Consider the following 9,719-nt stretch of genomic DNA (forward strand, 5'->3'; position numbering starts at 1 on the left):
GGCTATGATGGGCCTTCTAAGTTGACAGTAGGAGACTAAAGTTCAGGAAAGAATGCTTTCTTTTCTTCCTTAGCCATATATATTTTTCAATAGCTAAAAATACATAATTTCACGGTAAGAGTTAGAGGCACTGGGAAGACGAGGATTATCCTTAACATAAAGCACTTGTCTTTTTCTAATTTATTCACTACTTACTACTTGTGCCAGGCCAGTTAAAATGTGTTGCTTGCAGGGGGTGACCATAAAACAGCACATTTTGCATTTGTGGCTCACAGTGATATTTCTGGGTTAAAATTATTTCAAATTTTCAGTTTTCTGTATCCAGCCAACTGAAAAAAAAGATGCTCTGGGGCCCTTCAGTCCTAATCTAGTCTGCAAACAAAACATGCAGAGAGGAAGAAATGACTTCCACTCCAAAGAATCTCTAATCTGTTTTCTATTTCCTACTACTAGTATATATATTTATTGAAAACACAAACAAAAATAAAAACAAAACAAAACAACAAAAAAGCAAACACAAATGAAAGACATGCATAGTATAACAAAAGAAATTTAAAATCTTAAAATATCAGAAAACATTGTCTCCCAGATGCCTTGCCCAACTATCCAAAATCTGTAGACAAATGAGAAGAGACTCTTGTTATTTTGTTCTTTTAAAAAAAATTAAAAATAAATAATCATAGAATCACAGAATGGTTTAGGTTGGAAGGGACCTTAAAGATCATCTAATTCCAGTCCCCCTGCCATGGAAATGAATAATAATGTCAATCTATTAATGAATTGTAAGTTTGGTGATTGATTCCTAGGGAAAAAAGGAGGTTCCCATTGTAGCAGTTAAGGGAAAACTTACTCTACCTAAGACTGTAACCTAACTAGTAGATTCCTGCTTCTTGTGTGAAAGTCTCATGGAGCTGCAGGATGACCAGTGTATTGGATGACCAGTGTTGATCCTTGCACCTTCTTTCAAATGTGCTTTAAATGAATCCAAAATGCTTCTTGATACATGATTAAAGACAATATTGCTTGACTTAACATTTTTTGGATCTGTCCATATGTTATTCACCTCATCTCTGCCAACTTTAATGTCTAGATATTTCCTAATTAAATATTCAGCAAATTTTAATGAATTAAAATATACCAAATATGTGTATATAAGCACTTATTTTATTAGTGGACAAATTCCACTACTATTATAAAATTTATGTTTTAATAATGGTAAGGAGAAAACAGAAGTAATGGAAAGAGAATTGGAAGAAGTTCTAACATATGCATGTAGCTTTTCTTCACAAGGCTTGAGGAAATATTTTTGCAAAGGATTGTAATGATTTTGCAGTAGTTATATACATAAACTCTTCAGGAGCTTTGATCCTATATTGCTTTGCACCAACATAAATATTATTACGGACACCAAACTGTCACACTGAAGCTCTCTATGCAGAAAGTCAGACTACAGTTGCATATTTTCCCACACTTCTCAACTTTCTTGACACTTCCTCACAATTTCTATGAGCAGCAAAGGTACAGTAGATGTTCATTATCATAAGGGAAATACACAGGAGCTGATCAGAGCATCTAAGAGTAAAATACACTTTGTGGTGCTTTATTTACGGTTTCTTTTTCTAGAACTAAAGAACAGCTGTTCAAATTAATATATATATATATTTCCTTTTGTTGTTAGAATTTTTGATTTTTTTCTGGAAAAAATGACGTACAAATGATATCAAGTGCAATCAACAGTAATATTGAACTAAAGATATAAAACATTTTAAATATACCAACTTTCTGAGTGAAAAAATTTCCATTATTTAGGTCCTTTTGCCTCTGAATAACACTGATTTCACTACATTGTCATTTTCTGTACTGTATGACCCTGAGTCTAAAAAATGAGATGCCTCCTCTTTCCCCATTTTGGAAAAGAATAAAAAGTATTCCATGTGAAGATCTTAATCTCCAGATGGAGTAAAAAAAAAAAAAAAAAAAAAAAAGTAAAAAAATATAATTTGCACAAGTTTTTACCTCTTTCAGTTAAATAACTGATTATTATAATTATTATTTTTAAATGCAGCTTCTTCTGGATATTGACATAAAATAGATGACTGGAGGTACAGATTCTGAAACCAAAAAGACCACTAGGGCCATTAGCCTGTCTTTCTGTAAATCACAAAATCATAGGTAATTAATATTTAACATAGCTCTGTATTGCATCCAGTAACTTACGTTTATGTAAAGTATAATTATTTTTGATTGACAAAGTATCCTTACCCTGCCTCTCTCCCCACCCACCTCCGATTGCTCTAAAGACTGTTCATCTGATTTCTTAGAAGTGTTTTATTTTCTGTTTGAATTTACTTGGAGCCTCTTTACTTTATATGAGCCTTTATTGGAGACTGAAGAGACTATTTTATCATCTTGAAGGTAACTGCATTTTCTAATCAAGTTATCTAAAAAATCAATCTGGTCCTTAATTTTTACAAAGTTTTTACCTTAATACTTAAAGAAGTCTTAAAAAAAAAAAAAAAAAAAAAAAAAAAAAAAAAAAAAAAAAAAAAAGATGGAGAAGGAGTCTTTACTTGGGTAGATAATGGTAGGACAAGGGGGAATGGTTTTAAACTAAAAGAGGATAGTTTTGGATTAGACCTTAGGAGGAAATTCTTCACTGTAAGTGTAGTGAGAACTGGAACAGGTTGCCAGAGATGTTGTGGATGCCCCATCCCTGGAGGTTTTCAAGGCCAGGCTAGAAGCTGATTTAGTAGGTGGCATCCCTGCCTGTGACAGGGGCATTGGAGTTAGATGATCTTTAAGGTCCCTCCCAATATGAGCCTTTCTATGATTCTATAATCAATCATTTTCTCTGCTGCAGACAAATTGCAAATGCTGCTTTGTATTGTTAAAAATTAAAATAAAAACATATCTTTCCAGTTCCTCAGATGCAGCATTTCTACTATTTTTAATGTTATATTTCCCTGCTTTCTAGCATAGACTGTTTTCTAGTGTAAACTGATTTTTGACAAATTCTATCTAAAATATTTCACAGGATTATTGTTCTTATTGATAATTCCTTTCTAAGATCTCTAAGTCAAAAGCCTTTTACTTCATTATATATGCACAGTATTTTAGGGGTTATTACCCTTTCACGCTTAGTGTCATAAGTATCTATATGTATACCTTTACCAGAGAATGAGGTCTATTTAAAAATAAAAATAAAAATAAAAAATAAAATTAAAAATAAAATAATAAAAATATTTGATATTAATTATATTATTTAATTCCAATTCTTCATTAGATGAAACCCATACCATGTTCCTAGAATAAATTTCCCCTAACTGGCCTACAGGGTCATCCTTTTGCCCTCTGGTAACACCAGCATTGTTCCAATCTTCTGGCATTTCTACTACTTTAAAAGAGATATATATATATATATATATATGAGCAGGTCAGGATGGACTACATTGCTTCTAGAGTTCCTAAACTCAATTTATCTGAAGCTATTCATTTTAAAACCTTAATCCCTGTTAATGAGGTTTAACATATTCCCTAATCACAGGAGTGCTAGAAAGTACTTCTTCAGTGAATTGCTTCAATTTGAATTGTATTTTCAAATAAAAGTATCTGGAAGCATCTATTCATTTAATACATACCATGCACAAATAATGACTTCACAAATCAACTTCAACACTGAAAATTCCTATTCTTGGCAACACATGCAGTATAACCATAGTTGTTTTGACCATGAAAAGACTTGATCTTTGCAAGCACCCCCATTAGGAGTCTGAACGCTGAGACAATTAGAACTCAGAGAGGTGACATTTAGAACTCTGTGTAGCTGGCTATTGATTATTCCCATATTTATGAATTCATACAGGAACAGATGGTCGTTGACATTTTTTTTGTTTAATCTTACAGGCATGTTGAAATTGCCTTTGGTGATTTGGGTGAATATGTAGAGACGTTATTACCAGAAAATGAAGATGGTGGAAAAATTTGTGAAAAATAACAATAATAATAAAAGATTTATTACCTCAGAGAATCACAGTTTTTGAAGAATCTGGGGCACTACTCTGATAAATCCAAGCTCATCACTTTAGGAACTTGTAGGAATTTTGTTCCATTATGCTATTATGCAATGCCAAGCACTTACCAAATATGAGATCTATTTACAAGTCTAGTCCATATCAATTAGCTCAAGAAAAGAAAAAAAAAAAAAAAAAAAAAGGTTTTAAAAAAGTTTTAAAAAGTTTTTTAAAAAAACTCATTTTTCACACATGTACATTGTTATCATTGCACATACAAATATAAAAAGATATTTTTATTAGTATTCTCCATCTGGAAAAATCTCTGTACCTAAAATACTAGTTCTTATACAGCCATTCTTGTACATGTTTTTTATAGCTTCCTAAGAGCAGACTAGTACACACCACATATTTTCAGATACTCTGACTTTTTTTTAAAAAAAAATATTTGAATATGCATTTTTATATACCACTAATTATACCTAGCCTCTTGTTACTGAATGATCCATGTTCTGTTTAGAAGCATAGACATAGATACAAATATTTGTATCTGGCAGGTATGTAAGGTTGTTGGAGTTTTAGAAATGTCTTCAGCATTGCTCGTGAACATAAGCAATACACTTACATGCACATCCCCAGTATCTTACATTTTTTGATGCATACGGAACCATTCTTTTGTACATGATTTATAGTTGCATGTAATAGTGAGGAAGTGACAAGCAAAGCTGTGTAAAGAAACATGAGCTTTTACAACAGATCACTTGACCTGAGGGAACAGAAACAGATGGAAAAAACACACAATTCCACAATTCTCTGAACTGCTTGACTGGCACATTCCATCTTAATATAAAGATGATCCCCAAATTAACTTGATGAACTTCTCTGGGACCAGCTTATATGTAAATAGAATCACCTCTTGTCACTACATTGCTCAGTGTGAGTTGTCTACCATCTTTGTCCTAAAAACTTGTTGTTGTTGTTGTTTGTTTTGTTTTGTTTTGTTTTTGTTTGTTTGTTTGTTTGTTTATTTTCCATACAGCCTATATCTCGAACATAGCTATTTTTAACCAGCCAACCATTTTCAATATGATGGGCAATTTGTCAATGCTTCTGCAAAAAGTCTGAGGAAACCACTCATCCTTGTCTTTCCTGAACAGGAGAGTTTTTCCATCTCCTCGAAAATGTGTTAGTCTCCAGAAAATGCTCCAACACCAGCTTAGCATAGCTACAGCTCTGAACTTGTATCATTATAGAACAAACCTTCAGCACAAGGAAGCTTTATGACAGTTACTGTATTATACTCTGGAAGTGCACTCATAAAGTGCCTTGAACATCATCTCCAGCCACTTGGCTGTCTTTTCCCACTGCAGGAAGAGGCCCAGAAGGGCTCATCCCACAAAGAGTGTATTTTGAACAATAACCTGAAAATTGAAAGGTGCCACAAAATGCATAGGATTGAATCTTCTGACTATATCATGTAGGTGACAAAGTCATGTCTCCACTCAAGGAAAAGAAAATTCAGACATATCCAGAGAAAGAAAACAACATCAAACAAGTAAAAAAGAGGTCAAATTCAAAGGATATGAATGAGGCATATGTCAGTTTCAGAAGTGAACAGTCTCTAGTACAGAAGCAATTTGGCTTCATCCACCATGATTTGCTGGTGCCAAGCTGCTATCTTTAATTTGTAAGTTCAATCCTGAATTTTGTCACTGCTGTAGGTTTATAGTTTATAGGAAATGCTAGGATCATGGCTGGAGTTGTCTTAATATCCAAGAGAGGTGTGGTTGCAAAGCAAAACTCACAGGAATCCTGGATTTTTTGAGCAGTCAAAAGAGGAAAGTGCTCCATCTTGCTGACTATATCTTTAGCTGTGCTCCAAACAACTTGTTGTTCCTAGTTGTTGGTGTCATTTTTTTGGTTTGGTTTGTTTTTTTATATCCATATGCTATGTAGTATAAGGTCTCTTGATATGAATTTTCAAACCACTCTCACTTTTTCAAGTACAAATTATAGTGAGCCAAGTCTTCTGGATTATGAAATTAATAGCTGTATGTATCACCTTAAATAAAATAAAATAAAATAAAATAAAATCAGACAATAATATTTAAAGTCTCTAGATGCACTCTTATGGAGCTTGTGGGTAAAGAAAACAAACCTCAGCATACCTCTGCTTCTTACTAAATGAAACAGATGGACTGAAAGACAATGTTTTTGGAGATTTGATTCTTCTAAATTTAATTCTTCATCACTCTATGTTTGGTCAAGCTGCATTACTTAAGTGAAATTTCCAAAAAGGAAATTCATATTGTGTAAGCTGTACATTCGTACATTCCTTAAGTTGAAAGGAAAGCAATTCAAGGGGAAAAAAAAATGTTTTAATTTTTATCTTACAGAAGAAAAGCCATACATAAACTACAATTCCTCTCTATTTTGTTTCTTTACTCTCTTTATTTTTTCCTTTGGTTAGTTGATAAGCAATTAATTCTTGAAGACTGCATTTTTTTTTTTTTTTTTTTAGAGCAAAACATCAAGAAACTTCAAGCAGAACTCTTATTTAAGTATTTGAACTCTTGTCCTTGACAAGTTTGCCAGAAGACCATCACCACCAGCAGACAATCCACCAAGAGTTAAAATTATTTATATCCATTATTTTTGTGTGAAAGGCAAATTTTGGTGAGTATGCTGTACCTGGGAATATAGCCAATCAGCTAAGGGCATTTTTAGATATGAATATGGTTTGACTTTACTCACCAGGCAACGTAGCAAGAAGATTCTTTTTAATAAGAGAGCGAGACCTGAGGCCCATATCTGTTTTGACCTTTGTAGGATTTCCAGGGCTCCTTCTTCTTCTGGGTTCTTCTTGTTTGTAACAGTAAGGATCATCTACTGTGGTAGGTGCAAAGCTTATTTTTTAGTGCAGAAGCTGCGATTCGTATGTTAAATAATGTCTGATTCTGGGCAAAGAACCTCAGCAAATGTTGGCATGTATTCTGCTTTCTGGAAATAATGTTTTGGCTCCTGGCATTAGGCTGATTTTAAACTAAGTAAAATGGACAGACAAAGCTTCATCTCATTTAATGCCCAGGACTTAAATCTGCCTGGGTTATCCAGAGATTTAAAAGCCCCGATGTGAAAGTCCGACTGGGAAAATGTCAATTCCATGGCACTAAATAGAAGTGTTTTTATTTGAATTAGAAGAAGGATAGAAAGAAAAGAGGCCACTAGCCAAGACACTCATTCTAATTACATGGAGAAAGTCTATCTATCTACCTGTATTTCAGGAAATACTTACAGACTGTTTCAAAAGAGGAAATGCAATAAAGGTATCTGCCTGAGAGCTTCAGAAATGTGAGGTGGGTCGCAGCGATCATTTGTGAAGTACATAGTCAGTATTCACCACTACCTTATTATCAAAGTATCCATAGGAATAACAAGTAAAATTCAGGTCTTGCTTGAGCTTCACACAGCTTGATCATCTTCTATCTGAGAGGAAGACTGAACTGAGAGCCAGTGATACGTGTGTTCCCTCACTCCCCCAGAAAGAAATGTTTAACACCTTTTGCTCTCAGACTTCATTTGTTCTTAGCCAGATCCCTGCAGGGGTTATTATCTCTGCCCAATATCTCATATACCAACAGAACAGTCTGTTAGAGTAATATTTTCCCTCATTTTGTTGCCCAGACCAACCATGAATTCATTGCTAACCTATCATTATATTTCTAGGTATTTGATATAGGCTATTAAGAAAGAAATTCCTAAAATGTTAATATTAATTTAATTAATTGCACTCCAGGAAAAAAATCTGCATCTCTGCTAGCAGTTCTTTCCATCCTGTGAAAAAATAAAACCACTAAACAGTGGAAAAAAAAAATTAGATTTCTGTACAGATCTTAAGTGGTCTGAGTCAGAACTGTGCCATTTTTAATTGCAAAAAGTTACCACTAGACAGTTAAAAAACATGACACTGGACCCATATTAGAATATGGGGGGGGGCAGAGAGTGAACGGTGGAGGTTTGGGGGGAGGGAGGAGGGGGGAGGGATGTTTTGTGTTGTTCTTTTTTAATCCTTTGTGGTTTGTGTTTGTCAAATAGTATTTACAGCATTTGCTTATGACATGCTGGCATTAAGTCCTATAGCTCTGCTGAAGTGATTGGACTCTGGGTGATGTGCCCCACTAAGAATCTGTCTCTTAAGTCCCAGAACCTTTCTACTCACATTGAAACCAAGGATCTTTTATTCTTGTCATATGATTTTGTGAATATACATTATGCTACATTCAGAAGAATCTTTCCTTTCAAAAGCTGTCAGCACTTTCTGAAAGCTTGCTGGTTCTTAAAAGTTGCAGGGGAGAGGAAGACAAAAAATAAAAATTAAAAAAAAATAAAAATAAAAATAAATAAAGGCAAATATATAGGCAGCAGGTTTTTTTTTTTTTTTTTTTTTTTTTTTTTTCCTAAATTCCATAAATTTCCCCTACATTTAACAAGTGCCACTAGAGCTCTTTCAGTTTACTAACACGTGTTGGAAAGGTCATGGTTATGCATAAGAGATCTCATTTTATATTGCACAGAACAATCATGTCCCACTTCTTTTCTATGAAGGCTGACTGAACACAGCTGATTTAGTGATAAGGAAGTGGTAACTTTGAGGATTCATACTCCTGTTTCTTTGGGATATGATGTACTCTTGAGTGTTTACACTCATGTTCCTCGCCTGTACTCACAGAATAGAGCCAGGCAGGGGTAGATAGTGCCTAAGCCAGAACAGGGAACAGAAGCAACCTAAGATAAACCTTGCCTGCTAACTAGTCTGAAAAAATGGTGTGTGTTTAACTGTGTGATGGTTGCATACTAGTATATCTACTGTGGTGTACTAAAATGGCTTCACTACTGTTCTTGAAAACAGCATACTTTGTAGACACATTATCTAATGAAAAGATCTGAATGCTTCTCTGTGCCTGTGTCTGATAAGAATATTAGTTGATAAAGTTTTTCCATTATGGCCAATGATGCTCATGGAGAGACATTTTTGCAGGTACCTGGTAAAGACATTAAAAATTCTTGCATCATTAATCACAATTACATTATCAGTCATTCAAATTCAGATAGTTTTCTTATTAGAGAAACTTCCAAAAAGGGCATTTATATTATGAAATGCTTTATAAGATGTTCACAAAGTATTTTTATGAAATGCTTTATATGCTTTGGCTCCAAGTCTTTATCTGCCTGGAGTTTAATTGGGATTAAGATCTTAAAAGTAGATTTAAGTGCTTCTAACCCAGGTCCTTTTAGTTTGCCAGTCTTTCTGGGGTCCTTCTTCAAATTTCTGCATCATATCTTTTAGACAAACCAACCAGAGAAGTGTTATTGGGCATGGTCCTCACCATGTCATAAATCACCAAAGCTGGATAGGGCCTTGGCCAAGCTAATCGAGTGGGTGGCATATCCCTGCCTATACCCCCATCCCTCCCCCTGCCATGGTTGGAGTTAGATGATCTTCAAGGTCCCTTCCAACCTGAGCCATTCTATGTATCTTGAATCTAAGATTTTTTTATAAGTAGGAGAATGCATAACCATATAGTCAAATACTGTATTCTTTAAGGACACCACATACAGCTTTTGCTGTGTAACTCCTCCTTGCATCCCTGCCAGGCAGTTACTCATTTTCCATGGTCAGAAGGCCATCTTCTCACTCCCATGTTTGCT

General features: G+C 34.4%; 1 long non-coding RNA gene across 1 annotated transcript in view; it reads left to right on the forward strand.

Annotated features, from left to right (window-relative positions):
• Positions 1 to 3,789: 3,789 nt before the first annotated feature.
• Positions 3,790 to 9,719, forward strand: part of LOC118156762 — a 7,399-nt gene continuing 1,469 nt past the window's right edge. The window contains exons 1-2 of the long non-coding RNA XR_004746423.1: positions 3,790 to 3,800; positions 6,147 to 6,153. This is a non-coding gene — a long non-coding RNA (uncharacterized LOC118156762). The remainder of the gene's footprint in view (positions 3,801 to 6,146; positions 6,154 to 9,719) is intronic.

The sequence above is a fragment of the Oxyura jamaicensis genome, chromosome Z (genome assembly GCF_011077185.1).
Source record: "Oxyura jamaicensis isolate SHBP4307 breed ruddy duck chromosome Z, BPBGC_Ojam_1.0, whole genome shotgun sequence".
NCBI lineage: Eukaryota > Metazoa > Chordata > Aves > Anseriformes > Anatidae > Oxyura > Oxyura jamaicensis.